At 44.0% G+C, this 23341-nt stretch overlaps 1 protein-coding gene across 1 annotated transcript in view; it reads left to right on the top strand.

Annotated features, from left to right (window-relative positions):
- The window catches only part of LOC118395557 (teneurin-3-like), a 797463-nt gene that overhangs the window by 129679 nt on the left and 644443 nt on the right, over window positions 1-23341 (top strand). The window contains 1 exon segment of the mRNA XM_052464676.1: window positions 10374-10414. The gene's annotated coding sequence lies outside the window, so the exon portion shown is untranslated.

Genomic DNA, 23341 nt, shown 5'->3' with positions numbered 1-23341 from the left:
CCACCATCATAAATATAGCACCACTGTCGCTCTCCTCAGACTGTGATGGGAAGATCAGTGACATTCTTCTCCCAGTGTTGATGACTGAACGGTTGACATAAGAAGAGCCATTTCCCCGGGGACAGATCATTCATATTCCCTCCCTGTGTGGTGTGTGTGTGCCTCGTGCTGCCATGTTAAAACTAATGAACATCCATCCCAGGTGATGAGTGGTGTACTGCTCGGGAGCACCGGGCGCTGCCTCTGTGTGTCAGTCACAACAAAATGTCAATCAGCGCACTTCATTAGCTAGGCCACATTAAGCCCGAATCAGACTCGTGGGTTGACTCTTTTCCTCATTGTGGGAGAGGGTCATTGATGTAACTCCATCAGTTGCGACATCTTCCTGTAGCTACAGTATATAGCATTGAAACATCTTCAGTTATCATACTACCTTTGTTGTGCATTTTTATCTGGCCTTGAGCCCATACTGTTCCTAATTGTGCAAATAGTTTTACAAGACAGTCTAGCGTTAAAAAAAAGACAAAACAAGCTTCGTTGTCCACTATAGCAAGACTATTATGTATCCAGTTTCTAAAGTATGTGATCCCAAGAATACCACATTTACCGAGAGCTAAAATGTAGATTTGTCCTGAGGAACTCCCATCGCCGTGTAGAACTTGTCTCTCCCCTGTTATATAATGTAAAGAAAGACGGAGCGGTGTTCTTTCTGGCACTCCTCTTGTTCGCCTGTCGTCACCATCCACCAATGTGCCTCTGTGCCTGAACTAAAAGCCTCCCCTGCATTGTGAGTGTGTTATCATTAACTGTATCTCCAAGGAAACATGGAGGAGGTTTGGTAATTGCTTTCATTTTCTGAGAGGAGAAGATGAAGGACAAATTAAAGAAGGAAATCCCCCGTTCTTTTGAAAATTGAACAGGTGCAGAGGAGCTACTAGGTTACGCTCTCCTCCGTATTTGCAGGTAATTTGGCAAATTACTCAAATGACTTCCTCTGGAAACTGTAATTTATGTCATTTTCCCTCCCAGTGTCCTTGGACATGTTTATATGCTGCAAGACCACATCTTCTTCAATGACATGCTATGCAACCTGTTGATGTAAATGTTTTTATTCTTTCATAATTGGACATTTTTAAAGTACATTTGGGGTTCAGTTCTTATTGACAGGCCTTGATTGAGAGCTTCAGTCTAGGGTTTGGTTATATGTTATTTTTTGTGTACAACATCATTATCATCCCCATCGTCATCATGATCATTATCGCCACCCTCATCATCGTCAGTACGCTTATCTCTGAAGATGCTGCTGTGGGAGTTAAGAAAACACTCTCCAGTCTAAGAAATAACGATCCTCTGCTGATGGCATTATTTTGGTGCCAGGAGTGTGGTGTTGTGGCGGAGCAGCAGCTGACATCTGTTCTGCGGTGCGGCCCAGTCTCTGGAGCCTCAGCACGGAGTTCTTACACCTCACTATCTTAGACCCATCTCCCATATTACACACAGCCTCTCCCTCCTTCCCTCCGTTCTCTCCTCTCTCGGCTGTTCAAACAGCGCCTGTACTCTACTCGAGGCGGCCACTTGTGCAAAGAGACACAGCGTTAAGGCTTAATGATCTACTTTGTGTCTGAGCTGGAATATTTTCACATATTTCCTCCCTAAAGTTCTGGCAGCTTAGTTCTCAACTGTTTTGTAGAGCCTGGGCTAGAAGTTGAGGGCTAAACAGCTAACTGTTTTGTAGAGCCTGGGCTAGAAGTTGAGGGCCAAATAGCTAACCATTTTGTAGAGCCTGGGCTGGAAGTTGAGGGCTAAATGGCTGACCGTTTTGTAGAGCCTGGGCAGGAAGTTGAGGACTAAATGGCTGACCGTTTTGTAGAGCCTGGGCTGGAAGTTGAGGACTAAATGGCTGACCGTTTTGTAGAGCCTGGGCAGGAAGTTGAGGACTAAATGGCTGACAGTTTTGTAGAGCCTGGGCAGGAAGTTGAGGACTAAATGGCTGACCGTTTTGTAGAGCCTGGGCTGGAAGTTGAGGGCTAAAATGGCTGACCGTTTTGTAGAGCCTGGGCAGGAAGTTGAGGGCTAAAATGGCTGACCGTTTTGTAGAGCCTGGGCAGGAAGTTGAGGGCTAAATGGCTGACCGTTTTGTAGAGCCTGGGCAGGAAGTTGAGGGCTAAATGGCTGACCGTTTTGTAGAGCCTGGGCAGGAAGTTGAGGGCTAAATGGCTGACCGTTTCGTAGAGCCTGGGCAGGAAGTTGAGGGCTAAATGGCTGACCGTTTTGTAGAGCCTGGGCAGGAAGTTGAGGGCTAAATGGCTGACCGTTTTGTAGAGCCTGGGCAGGAAGTTGAGGGCTAAATGGCTGACCGTTTTGTAGAGCCTGGGCAGGAAGTTGAGGGCTAAATGGCTGACCGTTTTGTAGAGCCTGGGCAGGAAGTTGAGGACTAAATGGCTGACCGTTTTGTAGAGCCTGGGCTGGAAGTTGAGGACTAAATGGCTGACCGTTTTGTAGAGCCTGGGCAGGAAGTTGAGGACTAAATGGCTGACAGTTTTGTAGAGCCTGGGCAGGAAGTTGAGGACTAAATGGCTGACCGTTTTGTAGAGCCTGGGCTGGAAGTTGAGGGCTAAAATGGCTGACCATTTTGTAGAGCCTGGGCAGGAAGTTGAGGGCTAAAAGGGCTGACCGTTTTGTAGAGCCTGGGCAGGAAGTTGAGGGCTAAAATGGCTGACCGTTTTGTAGAGCCTGGGCAGGAAGTTGAGGACTAAATGGCTGACCGTTTTGTAGAGCCTGGGCAGGAAGTAGAGCCTGGGCAGGAAGTTGAGGGCTAAAATGGCTGACCGTTTTGTAGAGCCTGGGCAGGAAGTTGAGGACTAAATGGCTGACCGTTTTGTAGAGCCTGGGCAGGAAGTTGAGGACTAAATGGCTGACCGTTTTGTAGAGCCTGGGCTGGAAGTTGAGGGCTAAAATGGCAAGGATTAAAGGGTTGATTAAACTTGAAGAAAGAGTAGCACCTAGTGAATTGTCATGTGGTGGTTTGGTGGACCACGCTCGTATGATGAGCAACCTTGCCTGACACCTGGATACTTGCATTATCTCCCATGCTAATGCCTAGGTTTTAGCTCAAGTGACTAACATGGTGTTAGGGCGTGCAGGAGGCCCAGGTTCAAAGCAAGTCAGTCACACAGACACCATCCACAGTTACAGTATAGAATGGCCTCATCCCACAGAACAGCACGTGGCTAAGCGAACCCTTCATGACAGTGACTGTATGGGCAGTGCACAGACCCATCATTCCCCTCTTTCTCCTCTCTTCACATCTCTCTCACTTTGACCCCTCTAAAGAACCATGAGACTGTAATGATTTTCCACCCTTTGGTCTCTGAGGTAGATTTCATCCGAGGTGTTCTGCTGGTGAAAATCAATGCGGCCTAATCCTTTTTTCTTTCCCCCCCGTTTACCCCCCTTTTGTGGTGGCGGCGGACGCACTCGCAGACAAAGGCACTGTTACGCCGGCGCGGCCGGGGGACGAGAAGAGTATGTCACTAACGCCGGCTAAGTGCTTTAGCCATGGCTGTCAGGGAAATGGGCCCGTGGAACAAGCAGAAAGAGACAGGACGACAATAGCCACAACACGGACAAAAGGCCATTTTTATGTCATCATCACCGCTAGAGCCAGAGTGGAGTACAGTAGCTCTGAGGAATAGAAGCTAGTCTTCACTACTAGGCTTTTGTTCGAAGTAAAACCCCAAACTGTCCGTTGCCATAGCAATGTGTTATTTCACTGGAGTGGGGTTTCTTTAAAAAAAGAGAAAAAAAAGAAAATAAATAAAAGCAGATAATTCAGTACTCAAAGAACTGCCTAAATGGATACCACAGCCTTTGTGCACTTACTCTGTGACGTTTCTACGAAGAAAAAAACAATCATGTTTTCAACTTTGCGCTGTTCTCTTTGTTCAACCAGTAACATAAACAAAAACATGAACATTCAGGCCATGAAAATACATTCTGATAAAAACAAAGCACTTGATTTCAGAGAAGTTATCATATTATATGTGGTTCTTTAATATCCCATTCACTTTAAAATGGCCACCCCATAGAGTGTCATCCCTGGGCTTCTATATGTCGAAGCCTTGCAGTAGGTAGACTCATGCAAATCCCTCCTGCCATAGCTTATTAATAACGGAAAGACGATATCCCTCCCCGATATCTCTGTTTCTACAGTCCGCCCATCAGGAGCCCTTTAAAGGTCGAAGGGTTACAGTAAATCCTACCATGTTATTGGAATATGGCTCTATGGCTCTCCTCCGCAATCGAAACTCAACAGAAATCTCCACCGACCTCCTCCTTTTCTCCCTGTCTTTCCCCCCGCCGCTGACAGCAGAGTCAATAAAACTGAAATAATCTCAACCTTGGAGAATACTTGTGGCACCGCGCTCTTAATTATTTAATTTTATTTCCCTTGTCCTGTCGTAGGTTTGATTACTTCATAAAGACTATTGTAGGATGTTCTTTCGAAGGATTAGTTAGTTTGACTTTGTCAAAGGGGGGTAGTTAATTGTTCAATGGCATTGCAGCAGACAAAGGCAAGTCTTATAGTAAGTGTTTGGCAGTAGGAAGACTAAGATAGAATATACTGTAGATTAAGTGTGAGAGTTAGTTATGAGCTGTAGATCAGATTTTCCTTTGCTCTCCACCCTGTTAATAGACTACATGGTAAACACATATATTTTTTTAAACAGTGACTTGGCTTACACAATCTTGTTTCTATGAAGCTAAAAGACAATTACTTGATTACAATCTGTTGTCCCACATAAACATCAACCTAGGTTTCCTATCTCTAAAGAGTTACAAATGTGTCTATACACTAAAAGTTCTCAGTTTCCCCTACTAGAAACTCCTAGGACTTAACGTGAGTTCTTAAGTTTCATGCAGCTAATGTACTAGGACTGTTTGGTTGTTACTCTTAGAAAGGATCGTTAAGAAAGGAGCAAGATGGTCTAGTATTGTATTATTCCCAGTTGTTCTAACTAAAAACCAACGGGCTCAGAGACAGAATGTAACATTTGGGTAACTAGTGTCTTTGCAGCACAGGGCTTTTTTTATTGCACATATCTGGCCTCCTAATGGGAAGCAGTTTAGTGGCTGTGTTTGAGCTCAGGGGCTTCAAAAGAGTGATCGCATGGAAGGATATCTTGGAAGGATAGCATGGAGGGATAGCATGGAAGGATAGCTTGGAGGGATAGCTTGGAGCGATAGCATGGAGGGATAGAGGGCCTCCCGAGTGGTGCAGCTGTCTAGATTGAAGCGTCACTACAGACCAGGGTTCGATCCTAGGCTGTATCACAACCGGCCATGACCGTGAGTCCCATAGGGCGGTGCACAATTGGCCCAGCGTCGTTTGGCACCATCATGTTTCTGAGGACTCATGATTCAGCCATTGCCTCTTCCAAGCCCGTTGGGGAGTTGCAGCAATGAGACAAGATTGTAATTGAAACTGGGAGAAAATGGGGGCAACCCCCCCCCCAAAATAAAAAAAAATAGTAGAGGGATAAAATAGAGCGATTGCTGTTCAACTGCATATTTCATTTTGCCATTGTTTTCTTTGTGACACTTTATGCTCTCGGACACAAGGCCTGCATGGCGGAGCAGTTCCCTGAGATAAGAGCTGTTTATCTGCAGCGGTGGTTGGTCGATCATTTTGATGTAGCGTTATAATGGTGCCTCTTTTGATCAGGACGAGCCACTTTGAGGGGCCTAAGTACATCTAACATGCCCGGGCTTCTATCATCTGAAAGGTATGGCCGTGGCAGATAAGGGCCTGCCTCTGTTCTATTCGCCACGGTCTGACTGATACCTTTAACGGAGCTCACGGACGCTGAAAGACTGAAATCAAACCTCCGGCGTCTGTTGCACTTCCTGATTCGTTGTTGACCTTTGCGTTTTAAATGTCTCCAATCTTTTTCATTTTTTGATGCATTGTTGGGGAAATGAAGGAGGGACTGACGTCAATAACAACAAAGCAGGAAAAAAGAGAAGGAGAGACTGACGTCACCAATAACAAAGCAGGAAGAAAGAGAAGAAGGGACTGACGTCACCAATAACAAAGCAGGAAGAAAGAGAAGGAGAGACTGACATTACCAATAACAAAGCAGGAAGAAAGAGAAGGAGAGACTGACATTACCAATAACAAAGCAGGAAGAAAGAGAAGAAGGGACTGACGTCACCAATAACAAAGCAGGAAGAAAGAGAAGAAGGGACTGACGTCACCAACAACAAAGCAGGAAGAAAGAGAAGAAGGGACTGACGTCACCAATAACAAAGCAGGAAGAAAGAGAAGGAGAGACTGACATTACCAATAACAAAGCAGGAAGAAAGAGAAGAAGGGACTGATGTCACCAACAACAAAGCAGGAAGAAAGAGAAGAAGGGACTGACATCACCAATAACAAAGCAGGAAGAAAGAGAAGAAGGGACTGACGTCACCAATAACAAAGCAGGAAGAAAGAGAAGAAGGGACTGACGTCACCAATAACAAAGCAGGAAGAAAGACAAGAAGGGACTGACGTCACCAACAACAAAGCAGGAAGAAAGAGAAGAAGGGACTGACATTACCAATAACAAAGCAGGAAGAAAGAGAAGAAGGGACTGACGTCACCAATAACAAAGCAGGAAGAAAGAGAAGAAGGGACTGACGTCACCAATAACAAAGCAGGAAGAAAGAGAAGAAGGGACTGACGTCACCAACAACAAAGCAGGAAGAAAGAGAAGAAGGGACTGATGTCACCAACAACAAAGCAGGAAGAAAGAGAAGAAGGGACTGACGTCACCAATAACAAAGCAGGAAGAAAGAGAAGAAGGGACTGACGTAACCAATAACAAAGCAGGAAGAAAGAGAAGAAGGGACTGACGTCACCAATAACAAAGCAGGAAAAAGAGAAGGAGAGACTGACGTCACCAATAACAAAGCAGGAAGAAAGAGAAGAAGGGACTGATGTCACCAACAACAAAGCAGGAAGAAAGAGAAGAAGGGACTGACGTCACCAATAACAAAGCAGGAAGAAAGAGAAGGAGAGACTGACATTACCAATAACAAAGCAGGAAGAAAGAGAAGAAGGGACTGATGTCACCAACAACAAAGCAGGAAGAAAGAGAAGAAGGGACTGACGTCACCAACAACAAAGCAGGAAGAAAGAGAAGAAGGGAATGATGTCACCAACAACAAAGCAGGAAGAAAGAGAAGAAGGGACTGACGTCACCAATAACAAAGCAGGAAGAAAGAGAAGAAGGGACTGACGTCACCAACAACAAAGCAGGAAGAAAGAGAAGAAGGGACTGACGTCACCAATAACAAAGCAGGAAGAAAGAGAAGAAGGGACTGACGTCACCAATAACAAAGCAGGAAGAAATAGAAGAAGGGACTGATGTCACCAACAACAAAGCAGGAAGAAAGAGAAGAAGGGACTGACGTCACCAATAACAAAGCAGGAAGAAAGAGAAGAAGGGACTGATGTCACCAATAACAAAGCAGGAAGAAAGAGAAGAAGGGACTGATGTCACCAACAACAAAGCAGGAAGAAAGAGAAGAAGGGACTGACGTCACCAATAACAAAGCAGGAAGAAAGAGAAGAAGGGACTGATGTCACCAATAACAAAGCAGGAAGAAAGAGAAGAAGGGACTGATGTCACCAACAACAAAGCAGGAAGAAAGAGAAGAAGGGACTGACGTCACCAATAACAAAGCAGGAAGAAAGAGAAGAAGGGACTGACGTCACCAATAACAAAGCAGGAAGAAAGAGAAGAAGGGACTGATGTCACCAATAACAAAGCAGGAAGAAAGAGAAGAAGGGACTGATGTCACCAACAACAAAGCAGGAAGAAAGAGAAGGAGAGACTGACATTACCAATAACAAAGCAGGAAGAAAGAGAAGGAGAGACTGACATTACCAATAACAAAGCAGGAAGAAAGAGAAGGAGAGACTGACATTACCAATAACAAAGCAGGAAGAAAGAGCGGGACAGACTGACATTACCAATAACAAAGCAGGAAGAAAGAGAAGGAGAGACTGACATTACCAATAACAAAGCAGGAAGAAAGAGAAGGAGAGACTGACATTACCAATAACAAAGCAGGAAGAAAGAGCGGGACAGACTGACATTACCAATAACAAAGCAGGAAGAAAGAGCGGGACAGACTGACATTACCAATAACAAAGCAGGGTGTGATATGTCAACTTTAATTCACAGCTGTGTTGTGCCCTTCTAAGTTATTACACCGAAGGTGGAAATCATTATCTGATGGGATATTTAAACCATTTTTTATTTTATTTTATTGCACCTCATCAGGAATGGGTAATAGTGTAGCTGTGTGTGTGTGTGTGTGTGTGTGTGTGTGTGTGTGTGTGTGTGTGTGTGTGTGTGTGTGTGTGTGTGTGTGTGTGTGTGTGTGTGTGTGTGTGTGTGTGTGTGTGTGTGTGTGTGTGTGTGTGTGTGTGTGTGTGTCCACCTGAAACATGGTATGTCCTCACTCTTGGCCCTCATCCCTTTAAGCCAGTATATTCCTCAAAACCAATGGTAGATTGTGGCACTTGGGGTGCTTTAAAACACCCCTCCACTGGTGTTTAAAAAGACAGCCTAATCACCTAAGCCTTAAATTCAATTATTCCAGACGGCAGACATTTTACAATCTCCGATGGCTCCATTGACTTTCAGCAGCAATTTTCTTAGTGTGCTGTTCCGTGCTGTGGCATACAACCAGGGGCTTAGAAACTACTGTATACACTTTTTAAAGACTGAAAAAACACACACACTTCTCCGTCCTTCTTCCTCATATCAGATCTAATGCGATTGTGTCTGATGTATCCCCCAGCCTCTCTGTAGAGCTCTGGGATATCACTGCCACCAATCCCTAAGCACACTGGGCTCAGGCTTTGCCTTCGCAGGCAGAAGTGCGGGAGAGACACTTACTGTAAGGAAGAAGTGAAAAATGTCGGCCATGCGTCAGATGAAAATGAATCTGTCGGTGGATGGAGAGTGAAAAAGGACTACAGTAGGTTCTCTCTTTTTGTGCAAACGTGTGAGGTTTTCACATCGCCATCAATCATCATATGTGCTTCGGTTTGACCTTCCCCAGTAGATTCTGTGGATGCGATTGATTCCAACACCTCACTCCCCAAAGCGGGACGCTCCTCCCGACTGCCTTTCCCTCAGAACTGACATTTGTGTCACACTTATTTAGGTCCTCTGGCTCTCCCGTCCTTCCTCCCTCTATTTCTCACTCTGTACCTATTTCTCTATATCCCTCCCGGCATCTCCCTCACCTCTCCCTCTTTCCCTTCCTCTCCTCCTCGGGAATTGTCTAATTGACCCCATTGTACTCTGGAGCATTGGTGGCCATTTTGTTTTTCCTACTCAATGAGACACTATTTATAGACTGAGAAGCTATGTGCCTGCTGGTCCATTGTCGGCTCTCCACTCTTACAGTAGCTCTCAGCTGCACCAGATGGTAATGGCTGTGCCGGGGAATGTTCTGGAGTGGGCCCTCAAGCAGGGAGATGGAGAACAAGCTGCTTGATTTAAAGATGCCATCTTAAAGTTTCTCTTTAGCTAATTCTTCTAAAGGCAGTCTACCAGCCTCCTTAGAGCAGCATACTGATTATTAAAGTTATTGTCTTTGGGCCTCCTCTTTAGTTTGTAACCTAACCAGTGATCATCCATTTTGTTTTGTGCCATAACGGAAAAAGTATAACACTATAATATGTACCTCTGTGGTTGTTTGTAAATGTATGGATAAAGAAGTCTGGGGTAAAATGATGAATTGTTAGTTGAATGCATGGGCGATTGTGTGAGGCTTGGGCTCTACACAATGGAGAGGAGTCCATTGATAATGGCAACACCAGCTGTGGACTTCGGCGAAGAAGCGATACATCATAATCATCCACTAACAGAACAGCATGTGAATCCAAGGGATATTTATTGTGCAGTGATCCGAGTGTGGGGTTGGTTTGCTCTGATTGGACTTTGTTTAGTTGTTTCAGAATGGATCTTATATCTCTGTGTGTGTGTGTGGTATTGTATTGCCCAACGGCTGAGGAGAAAGAGTGTTGTTGCCCTAACCCAGGCTGACAAGGTGTGAACCAAAGGGTTCACTCCACAGCAATGCACCAGCTGAACCCATAAGAACACACACACACACACACACCATGGCAGCCTGACATGACTTCACCTCAAAAAGTTAACCAAAGAAGACTTTCTAGCAATGTTGCTGTGTGTGTGTTCACACTATGCTAGGGAGGAATCAATATTTCACCTGTCATAATGTTGCACCGCCCCGGAAAAAAACTGTTGTGTGATCTGACATTGGTGTGTTGTTTTTCCCCATGCCAGGGAGAACACTGAGCCCTAGCTTCTCATCAGATCTCCTGAAAGTGAGTAAATCAATATATTTTTCTACCTCTCCATATCACAGGTGTATTGTACATTATCCACACTGTGCTGGTGCTGGTGCTGTACAGTACTGCCAGAGCTTTGCTGTAGAAATAGAGGTTGAGCTGTGTGTGTGTGTGTGTGTGTGTGCATGCGTTCAGGTGTGTGTTTTTGTGAGAGTCCAACATCCCCATCAGCAAAGAGGCAAGCCGAGTGAGCTCGCTCTGACCGGGGCTCTGCCGGTGCATTGAATTGTGGGATAATGGCACCGTGGGGTAGAGCGGCTGTAGTGAAGCTGACTCCAGTGGTGTCACGGTAACAGCTCTGACAGTGTCTGTGGTAACAGTCCCTAAGTGTGATCATGACTGACAATCCCCTGGGGCTCTGACGCTGTTCACGCTCTCTTTCTTGTGTGTGCTTTTCGTTCATACTCACTCTTGTTGCCTTTATTGTTGCTTTGCGTTCGGTATTTGAATGCGTTGCGGCCATGGTAAAGCTGTAGTTTTCTGACTTTTTACCCTCAAACTGTTTTTTACCTCAGGAGAAGATCTTTGAGGATTTGTCACAGCAATCCACCTTTTGTATGTCCTCGTTCGTTACAGTATGTTAGCATTTTGGGCTAACGTTAGCTCTCCATTAACTTGTGTTCATTCCTACCTCAAGTGGCAGATGGATGAGGTTTAAAAACATGGGCTCCATTGCACTGGGCAAGCTAAGGCATTTTAAACAATTGTTAATGTTTGAACCCTTGAGAGTACATAATCATCTCTTCGCATCATCCATTTTACATAACACTTATGACAACAACAATCAGCCCGCGTCCCTGGCCTCGACCAACCCAGAATGCATCCTCTTAGTAGATGCCAACCACTCTAAGGCAAAGAGAGAAGGGTGGTGAAGGGCTACCTGTGTCCCTGAGAAGTGGAGACAGTAATTACCAGCTGTTTGTGGGACTTACAGTACGACAAAAGAGGGGCCTTGGTTAACGAGAGTCGGGGTTAAGAAGCAGACACCGGGCTGTAATTGTAATCTCATGTAGGATTATTATTCATAGGGCACACACACACACACACACAGAGAGTGAGAGGGAAGCATTATACGATCACGTCAACGCCTCTTTGATCTGTTGTACGGCGTCAAATATTGTTCCAGCCCACACAGTCACAGACAGACGTGGATCATTGCCTGTCAATCTGAATCAACGGTGTGAATTAAGAGCAGTCGGGATCAGGATGGAGGAAGATAGAAACACTCTGTGGCCGTGGTGACAAAGCCTCTGCTGTTGTGGTTGTCACTGGCTGTTGGCTCTCTCTCTCTCTAGTGTGTGTGTGTGTGTGTGTGTGACAAAGATTGTGATATTCATAGAAAAATCTAAATAATAGATACAATAAACATTCTCTTCAATAATATCCTCATGTTTTCTCGGAGATTATACTTGGATGTATTTATATGAGCAGGTTAAAGTTCAATATGTGTGCTGTACATGAATACCAGTGTAAAGTACTTAAATTTTAAAAAACTTGAAAGTACTGCTCAAGTAGTTTTTGGGAGTATCTGTAATGTACTATTCATATTTTTGAGAACTTTTACTTTTACTTCACTACAGCTCTAAAGAAAAATGATGTACGTTTTACTCCAAACATTTTCCCTAACATCCTAAAGTACATTTAAATAAAATAAATAAAGGTAAAAATAAAAACATCTGCACATCTATCACTCCTGTATTAATGCTAAATTGTAATTATTTTCGCCTCTATGGCCTATTTACTGCCTACCTTCCTACTCTTCTACATTTGCACACACTGTACATAGATTTTTCTATTTTTCTTTTCTTTTGTGTTATTGACTGTACGTTTGTTTATGTGCAACTCTGTGTTGTTGTTTTTGTCACACTGCTTTGCTTTATCTTGGCCAGGTCGCAGTTGTAAATGAGAACTTCTCAACTGGCCTACCTGGTTAAATAAAGGTGAAATAAACATTTTGAATGCTTAGCAGGACAGGAAAATGGTCCGATTCACACATTTATCAAGAACACATCCATGGTCATCTCTACTGCCTCTGATCTGGTGGACTCACTAAACACACATGCTTCGTTTGTAAATCATGTCTGAATGTTGGAGTGCGCCCCTGGCTATACATAAAATGGTGCCGTTTGGTTTGCTTAATATATGGAATTTGAAATTATTTATACTATTACTTACTTTTGATACTGAAGTATTTTTCAAACTAAATACTTTTAGACTTTTACTCAAATAGCATTTTACTGGGTAACTTTCACTTTTACTTTCTATTAAGGAACATTGCCTTCGGAAAGTATTCAGACCTTTACTCAGTACTTTGTTGAAGTACCTTTAGCAGCGATTACAGCCTCGAGTCTTCTTGGGTATGACGCTACAAGCTTGGAAAACCTGTATTTGGGGAGTTTCTCCCATTCTTCTCTGCAGATCCTCTCAAGCTCTGTCAGGTCGCTGCACAGCTATTTTCAGGTCTCTCCAGAGATGTTTGATTGGGTTCAAGTCAGGACTCTGGCTGGACCACTGAAAGACATTCAGAGACTTGTCCCGAAGCCACTCCTGCGTTGTCTTGGCTGTGTGCTTAAGGTCGTTGTCCTGTTGGAAGATTAACCTTCGCCCCAGTCTGAGGTCCTGACCGCTTTGAAGCAGGTTTTCATCAAGGATCTCTGTGTATTTTGCTCCGTTCATCTTTCCCTCGATCCTGACTAGTCTCCTAGTCCCTGCTGTTGAAAACATCCCCACAGCATGATGCTGCCACCACCATGCTTCACCATAGGGATGGTGCCAGGCTTCCTCCAGACGTGATGCCAAAGAGTTCAATCTTGGTTTCATCAGACCAGAGAATCTTGTTTCTCATGGTCTGAGAGTCCTTTAGGTGCCTATTGGCAAACTTCAAGCGGGCTGTCATATGCCTTTTACTGAGGAGTGGCTTCCGTCTGGCCACTCTACCATAAATTCCTGATTGGTGGAGTGCTGCAGAGATGGTTGTCCTTCAGGAAGGTTCTCCCATCTCCACAAAGGAATTCTGGAGCTCTGTCAGAGTGACCACCGGGTTCCGTATATAGACATGTGTGTGCCTTTCCAAATCATGTACAATTGAATTTACCACAGGTGGACTCAAGTTGTATAAACATCTCAAGGATGATCAATGGGAACAGGATGCACCTGAACTTCATTTTGAGTCTCATAGCAAAGGGACTGAATACTCATGTTTTTTATTTGTAATACTTTTGCAAAACATTTCTAAAAACCTGTTTTCGCTTTGTCATTGTGGGGTATTGTGTGTAGATTGACGAGGAAAATGTTTTATTTAATTCATTTTTGAATAAGGCTGTAACGTAACAAAATGTGGGAAAATGACGGGGTCTGAATAGTTTCTGAATTCTCTGTATCTTTACATTTACTCAAGTATGACAATTGGGTACTTTTTCCACCACTGATTAATACATATCCTAAAAATGCCTTTGTTGGGTATTCCAGGTGTGCTCCACTCATGAAGGTTTTTTCTTTTCCCAGAAGGTAGCACCTACATGGAAGTAATCCTGTGAATTCCATCTATCACATCTGAATCCTTCCTGTGAGGAAAACCATGGTAATTACAAAGCCACTTTGATCTTTCCAAGGTGTAGCTTCCCTATCGAAACGTGGCGAGAGGAGAGCATCTCTCTTCCTAGTTATCGACTGTATCTCTCTCTCTTTCTCTGTCTCGGCCTCTCTTTTCTGCTCTTATTCTACTGCATCCTTCCTGTCTATGTGTCCAGTAGTGATAACTCCTTGGCTCTGCTCTTTGATTTGCCCTCTTTTCTGGCATTTGGAGGGAAATGTGCGAGTGTGGAAGTGTCGAAGCGCCAAATCACCCCTCTCTCGCCATTTCTACTTGACATTTGCTTGAGATTTCATGCTATTTGGATGCATGGTCTCTTTTTCTCTCCATCTCTCTTTCTGACTCCCTCTCTTGCTCTTTCTCTCTGTCTCTCTCCCTCCATCTCTTTCTTTCTTTCTGTCAGTCGGGTTTCTCTTTATGTCCATGAGTATTCTATTTTTCTCTCTCTCTAACGATAGTGTGCCAATTGCCCCAAGGAGCACCTTCCTGTAGAACACGTGTCAAACTCATTCCAACGGAGGGCCGATTGCCACTAATTAGTAAGGAACTCCCCTCACCTGGTTGTCTAGGTCTTAATTGAAAGGAGACAACTAAAACCAGCAGAGACTAGGCCCTCCATGGAATGAGTTTGACACCAATGCTGTAGAACCATATGAGCTCACAACCACTTCCTTGTGTGGTGCTTCAGGGAGAGTCAAAGGACCAGGTAGCCTCCTGTGGAGAAAGTCTTTAATTCAAAGTCCCAAACCAATAAACCCAATATAAAGGACCTGATTTTAATACACCTCTTAATGAAGACTCTTCATGTTAATAGCGGCATCATTTAACCAGCCCGGGAAGAAAACTAAGTTAGAAAAAAATAAATAGCGATCACACTTTATTTTCCTCAACATAGTTTGCTTGTGAGAGCATCTCCCATCTCCCTAAATAACCCCTCCCCCCACTCCCCTGCTGCGAAGCGTTTCAGGGAAGCGCTCTGCGTCGACAAGTTAATAATATATTGCAATTTGTTAATTAAGGGCGAAATGTCTTGTGCTTTCCCAATACAAATGAATCATTGAAATGAACAGAGAGAGGGGGCCTCGTCTGTACCATAATGACATAAAAGAGGCATGCTGTTTGATGGGCTGTTCAGGGGAGACTAACCGGTGCCTGTGAGGAGAGGAAATCAATAAAGGTTGGGTGGGGAGCGCTCAGGTCTTCTGACGGGGAGGAGAGCTTCCTCTCTGTGTGTGTGTGTGTGTGTGTGTGTGTGTGTGTGTGTGTGTCGGTTCTCTGTCTTGTCTATCTCGCTGTCTCCCGAAAGCATCCTTTCAACAGTGAAGACACAGCAGTGCCCAGGTTCATTTTCACTCTTTTACCCCATCCGTCTCTCCCTTCTTCCCTCCTCTGCCTCCTTGCTCTTCCCTTCCTACGTCTCTCTCTTCATCCCTCTCTCCTCGTCCCACTGTCAATGTGACATTGTTTATTACAACCCACCTGGCTGAGAGAGGACTGTGTCTGAAGAGCTTTTAGTTATGGTGTTGTGTTCTGAGGTACTGTTGTCTGTACTGTGTACCATAGTGTGGTGCTGTGCTGACGAAAACCCCAAAGACAAACAAGCCCAATCCTCAGTCATTACCTTTCTTCATTGTATTACATCTCTAATAATTGAATTTAAAATGTTGTTCTTCATTATTTGTTTTCCCTCTCAACCACTGTTTGATTAATATATTTATTTATTTGAGGAAAGAGAGCAAGAGGAGGATCGAGGGATAGAGAGAGGTTCAAAGATGGAGGGATGCGGGTGGCTCGCTGGGTAGACCAGCAGGAGGCGAGGCTCAGAGCCTGCAGCTAGAGAGAGGCTGATAAAGACTTATTCAAAGCAAATCTTTGTCCTCCACCAACTTTGGGCCTTGGCTCAATATGAAAGCAGGCAGGAGCCATTTCATGGGAGAAATACTAATGACGGCGTCAAGAGAGAGAGAAGGAGAGAGGGAGATGCATTTGAGAAGGCTTTTAGAGAAAATGGATACTCTAGTTGCATTCCGATTCTCTACTGTTCACCCAGAAGTGTACACTCGTTCACGCCCCCGCATGCAAGCATGTCTGAAGGGCGTTTTCTTTGCTATTTAAAGGTTAGAAAATGGCGCTTCAGACAGTCTTGATAGTGAGGGTGGACTTACACCATCAGACCTGCGTTCAAATACTAAAGCTTTTTTTACTGCCAGATGGGCGGGGTTCGCACTTTTGGAACTATTCCATTGGTTCCAATGCTCCAGGCTAGCTCAATCACGTGCAGCTATTTAAACGAATACTATTTCTATGTCAACCTAGGTCTGACAGCCATAGAGAATAAGCCTCTTTGCACTTTCTCTCAACAAAAGACAAGGCAAGGGCCAAAAGCTAATTATTACAAGGCAACACGAGTTAATTCGTCTTTTAAAGCAGTCATAACCGCAACAAAAACTCTTCTTGAGGGGATCCTAATTTAATTCAACCGCGAGACTGGACAAGCTGCATTGATTACACAAGTGATGTTCCCAATGGCATCGCTTTCTCATTTTAAACAGTGGCCTGCCATTCATTTAAACCTTTCCCATTAGTCTTCTGCTTTATTAAAGATGCTTATTCTGTTCACGCTTCACCTATTCACACATCGAGCTGTGAGTTGACTCTAAAGTGTGTGTGAATAGCACATGTAAACAGGGCTAGGAAGATACCCATATTTCTTCATCATGTTGTGTTCACTGGGTATATTCTGCACAGAGAGTTCCTCTGACCCAACATACTCTCCTAGACTGAGGCCTAAGCACTGCACAAAAAGCCCTCCCTCCCTCTCCCACTTTTTCTTTCCATCCCAAACTTTTTTGTAGCGAGTCATTCCGTTGGCATTGTAGCAGAAGCAGCGGTCGCCCTCCCGGTGGCATCTCATTGGCTCGCTCTCCAGGGGCCCAGCAGTCAAGCGGGATCTCATTGGCTCTCTCTCCGGGCACACAGCGGCCCCCGACTTTTCTCTTTTCATTGTTTCCTCTCCTTCAAAGACCCAGCCCCCGCGAATGCTAACTTTCCTGCCTGCCAAACCAATCTCCTGGGGTGATGTTAGCGCGCTACGCTAGCTGCTACACTAGCTACTCCCAGCTAGCCCCAGTGGTGGCTACTCACTGTTGAATGTTAGTGTTTCCCCCTCCCTCCAACTCAACTCCACTGAACTCGAGCCCCCTGCCGCGATGCAAAGGCCTGGGTGACACAGTACGCTTCAGAGGGTTGACACTTTGATACACGCTGTCGAGCTGCTGAGGGTTGCTCCACAGAGCAGGACAAGGACAGTGGGCAGGCACAGTGTGGAGTGGATTGTGTGTACACACTATGCATGCATGCACTTAGACACACATACTAACCCACACAGAGAGGCGCAGCATGGATTATTGTGTGTCGGTGCTTTTGGACAGACTACCTTACTATGCAGATCATATGGATACATATTGATCCCATACTGTACTGTTTCTTTTTTTTAATTAGATTTGATTTGTTTATGGAAACATGAACCTTATGAGTCGACAAGCAGTGATGTTTTCCACATTATCTCTCGGTGTTTCACTTAATCCATGAATTAACCGTGATGTTTCTAAGTTCATCTCTGGCCACTTCATCAATAAACCTGTACATAACAAACGTACCACCTTTCCCTCTGACAAAGACGGAAACATCCTATTAGACTTCCAGTGGCTGATATCGTTACCAACCTCGACATTTCCATCTTGCCTAGACGTAAACCTCCTAATATAATACACTGGCAGACAGCTAAAATCAGTGGAATGTAATGATAAACCTGTACTTATGGTACAACAAACATAACCAACCTCGACCTCTTTTCCTTTCTTTTAACAAAGACATAAACCTGTCAGGAAGCTAATTCAGCTGACTCTAATTCTCCTCTGTGCTCTGTGGTTTGTTTAATGCCAGTCCAAATCAATGCTATTGATCCAGCCCAGCCTTTCTTTATCATATGCAGTGTTTACATATTGCCAATTAGATGGCTGTTTGTCATAAATTGACAGCCACAGTAATGATAGCTCTGTGACATATTTTTACAGAGGCATTGATTAAAACATTACCGCCCTTAATTGAGTAGAGGGATCGATCGGTGGAACTGCACTGTGCACGCACACACACACACACACACACACACACACACACACACACACACACACACACACACACACACACACACACACACACCAAATGTATGTGGTGCCACAGGTCACTGGTGTTATTCCATGAAAAGTACCTGTCCTTTCTGGAGCCTTGAGGTGTAGCTCAGGCGTATTGACGCCGACGAAATCTAGGCCTGACACAGGAAGGGCATGTAAATATCAGCTAGAGATACTGTAAATCCTTGACAGCAACACACGAAAGCTACAATGAGTGAGGCAACAGTGTATAGACACAGTCAGTATGCTAATGTTTGCTAGCTGTCAAGGTCATGGACAAGGTTTGGTTGCTCAGTGTTTATCCGGACTGCTTCATGACCTGAACCAGGGAGAACTCTGGGGCCTAGTTGTACTGTAGGCTACAGGTGGGTTCAGTCAAGTCACGGGGTCAGGAGAAACTATTGGCCCTGGTCATAGGATATGGTGGATGTCTTAAAACTACTGGCCCTGGTCATAGGATATGGTGGATGTCTTAAAACTACTGGCCCTGGTCATAGGACATGTCAGATGTCTTAAAACTATTGGCCCTGGTCATAGGATATGGTGGATGTCTTAAAACTACTGGCCCTGGTCATAGGATATGGTGGATGTCTTAAAACTACTGGCCCTGGTCATAGGATATGGTGGATGTCTTAAAACTACTGGCCCTGGTAATAGGACATGTCAGATGTCTTAAAACTACTGGCCCTGGTCATAGGATATGGTGGATGTCTTAAAACTACTGGCCCTGGTCATAGGATATGGTGGATGTCTTAAAACTACTGGCCCTGGTCATAGGACATGTCAGATGTCTTAAAACTATTGGCCCTGGTCATAGGATATGTCAGATGTCTTAAAACTACTGGCCCTGGTCATAGGACATGTCAGATGTCTTAAAACTATTGGCCCTGGTCATATGATATGGTGGATGTCTTAAAACTATTGGCCCTGGTCATAGGACATGTCAGATGTCTTAAAACTATTGGCCCTGGTCATAGGATATGTCAGATGTCTTAAAACTACTGGCCCTGGTCATAGGACATGTCAGATGTCTTAAAACTATTGGCCCTGGTCATATGATATGGTGGATGTCTTAAAACTACTGGCCCTGGTCATAGGATATGGTGGATGTCTTAAAACTACTGACCCTGGTCATAGGATATGGTGGATGTCTTAAAACTACTGGCCCTGGTCATAGGACATGTCAGATGTCTTAAAACTACTGGCCCTGGTCATAGGATATGGTGGATGTCTTAAAACTATTGGCCCTGGTCATAGGACATGGTGGATGTCTTAAAACTACTGGCCCTGGTCATAGGACATGTCAGATGTCTTAAAACTATTGGCCCTGGTCATATGATATGGTGGATGTCTTAAAACTACTGGCCCTGGTCATAGGATATGGTGGATGTCTTAAAACTACTGGCCCTGGTCATAGGATATGGTGGATGTCTTAAAACTACTGGCCCTGGTCATAGGATATGGTGGATGTCTTAAAACTACTGGCCCTGGTAATAGGATATGGTGGATGTCTTAAAACTACTGGCCCTAGTCATAGGATATGGTGGATGTCTTAAAACTACTGACTCTAGTCATAGGACATGTCGGATGTCTTAAAACTACTGACTCTAGTCATAGGACATGTCGGATGTCTTAAAACTACTGACTCTAGTCATAGGACATGTCAAATGTCTTAAAACTACTGACTCTTGTCATAGGACATGTCAGATGTCTTAAAACTACTGACTCTGGTCATAGGACATGTCAGATGTCTTAAAACTACTGACTCTAGTCATAGGACATGTCAAATGTCTTAAAACTACTGACTCTTGTCATAGGACATGTCAGATGTCTTAAAACTACTGACTCTCGTCATAGGACATGTCAGATGTCTTAAAACTACTGACTCTAGTCATAGGACATGTCAGATGTCTTAAAACTACTGACTCTAGTCATAGGACATGTCAAATGTCTTAAAACTACTGACTCTTGTCATAGGACATGTCAGATGTCTTAAAACTACTGACTCTAGTCATAGGACATGTCAGATGTCTTAAAACTACTGACTCTAGTCATAGGACATGTCAGATGTCTTAAAACTACTGACTCTAGTTATAGGACATGTCAGATGTCTTAAAACTACTGACTCTAGTCATAGGACATGTCGGATGTCTTAAAACTACTGACTCTAGTTATAGGACATGTCAGATGTCTTAAAACTACTGACTCTAGTTATAGGACATGTCAGATGTCTTAAAACTACTGACTCTAGTTATAGGACATGTCGGATGTCTTAAAACTACTGACTCTAGTCATAGGACATGTTGGATGTCTTAAAACTACTGACTCTAGTTATAGGACATGTCAGATGTCTTAAAACTACTGACTCTAGTTATAGGACATGTCAGATGTCTTAAAACTACTGACTCTAGTCATAGGACATGTCGGATATCTTAAAACTACTGACTCTAGTCATAGGACATGTCAGATGTCTTAAAACTACTGACTCTAGTTATAGGACATGTCGGATGTCTTAAAACTACTGACTCTAGTCATAGGACATGTCAAATGTCTTAAAACTACTGACTCTAGTCATAGGACATGTCAGATGTCTTAAAACTACTGACTCTAGTTATAGGACATGTCGGATATCTTAAAACTACTGACTCTAGTCATAGGACATGTCAGATGTCTTAAAACTACTGACTCTAGTCATAGGACATGTCAAATGTCTTAAAACTACTGACTCTAGTTATAGGACATGTCGGATGTCTTAAAACTACTGACTCTAGTTATAGGACATGTCGGATATCTTAAAACTACTGACTCTAGTCATAGGACATGTCGGATGTCTTAAAACTACTGACTCTAGTCATAGGACATGTCGGATGTCTTAAAACTATTGGCCCTGGTCATAGGATATGGTGGATGTCTTAAAACTACTGGCCCTGGTCATAGGATATGGTGGATGTCTTAAAACTACTGGCCCTGGTCATAGGATATGGTGGATGTCTTAAAACTATTGGCCCTGGTCATAGGATATGGTGGATGTCTTAAAACTATTGGCCCTGGTCATAGGATATGGTGGATGTCTTAAAACTACTGGCCCTGGTAATAGGACATGTCAGATGTCTTAAAACTACTGGCCCTGGTCATAGGACATGTCAGATGTCTTAAAACTATTGGCCCTGGTCATAGGATATGGTGGATGTCTTAAAACTATTGGCCCTGGTCATAGGATATGGTGGATGTCTTAAAACTACTGGCCCTGGTAATAGGACATGTCAGATGTCTTAAAACTACTGGCCCTGGTCATAGGACATGTCAGATGTCTTAAAACTATTGGCCCTGGTCATAGGATATGGTGGATGTCTTAAAACTACTGGCCCTGGTCATAGGATATGGTGGATGTCTTAAAACTACTGGCCCTGGTCATAGGATATGGTGGATGTCTTAAAACTATTGGCCCTGGTCATAGGATATGGTGGATGTCTTAAAACTACTGGCCCTGGTCATAGGACATGTCAGATGTCTTAAAACTATTGGCCCTGGTCATAGGATATGTCAGATGTCTTAAAACTACTGGCCCTGGTCATAGGACATGTCAGATGTCTTAAAACTATTGGCCCTGGTCATAGGATATGGTGGATGTCTTAAAACTACTGGCCCTGGTCATAGGATATGGTGGATGTCTTAAAACTACTGGCCCTGGTCATAGGATATGGTGGATGTCTTAAAACTACTGGCCCTGGTCATAGGATATGGTGGATGTCTTAAAACTACTGGCCCTGGTCATAGGATATGGTGGATGTCTTAAAACTATTGGCCCTGGTCATAGGATATGGTGGATGTCTTAAAACTATTGGCCCTGGTCATAGGATATGGTGGATGTCTTAAAACTATTGGCCCTGGTCATAGGATATGGTGGATGTCTTAAAACTACTGGCCCTGGTCATAGGACATGGCAGATGTCTTAAAACTATTGGCCCTGGTCATAGGATATGTCAGATGTCTTAAAACTACTGGCCCTGGTCATAGGACATGTCAGATGTCTTAAAACTATTGGCCCTGGTCATAGGATATGGTGGATGTCTTAAAACTATTGGCCCTGGTCATAGGATATGGTGGATGTCTTAAAACTACTGGCCCTGGTCATAGGATATGGTGGATGTCTTAAAACTACTGGCCCTGGTCATAGGATATGGTGGATGTCTTAAAACTACTGGCCCTGGTCATAGGATATGGTGGATGTCTTAAAACTACTGGCCCTGGTCATAGGATATGGTGGATGTCTTAAAACTATTGGCCCTGGTCATAGGATATGGTGGATGTCTTAAAACTATTGGCCCTGGTAATAGGACATGTCAGATGTCTTAAAACTACTGGCCCTGGTCATAGGACATGTCAGATGTCTTAAAACTATTGGCCCTGGTCATAGGATATGGTGGATGTCTTAAAACTATTGGCCCTGGTCATAGGATATGGTGGATGTCTTAAAACTACTGGCCCTGGTAATAGGACATGTCAGATGTCTTAAAACTACTGGCCCTGGTCATAGGACATGTCAGATGTCTTAAAACTATTGGCCCTGGTCATAGGATATGGTGGATGTCTTAAAACTACTGGCCCTGGTCATAGGATATGTCAGATGTCTTAAAACTACTGGCCCTGGTCATAGGATATGGTGGATGTCTTAAAACTACTGGCCCTGGTCATAGGATATGGTGGATGTCTTAAAACTACTGGCCCTGGTCATAGGACATGTCAGATGTCTTAAAACTATTGGCCCTGGTCATAGGATATGTCAGATGTCTTAAAACTACTGGCCCTGGTCATAGGACATGTCAGATGTCTTAAAACTATTGGCCCTGGTCATAGGATATGGTGGATGTCTTAAAACTATTGGCCCTGGTCATAGGATATGGTGGATGTCTTAAAACTATTGGCCCTGGTCATATGATATGGTGGATGTCTTAAAACTACTGGCCCTGGTCATAGGATATGGTGGATGTCTTAAAACTACTGGCCCTGGTCATAGGACATGGTGGATGTCTTAAAACTATTGGCCCTGGTCATAGGATATGGTGGATGTCTTAAAACTATTGGCCCTGGTCATAGGATATGGTGGATGTCTTAAAA

This window comes from Oncorhynchus keta, chromosome 16 (assembly GCF_023373465.1).
Source record: "Oncorhynchus keta strain PuntledgeMale-10-30-2019 chromosome 16, Oket_V2, whole genome shotgun sequence".
NCBI lineage: Eukaryota > Metazoa > Chordata > Actinopteri > Salmoniformes > Salmonidae > Oncorhynchus > Oncorhynchus keta.
The sequence above is the reverse complement of the archived record's forward strand: the minus strand, read 5'-3'. Positions and strand labels throughout refer to the sequence as shown.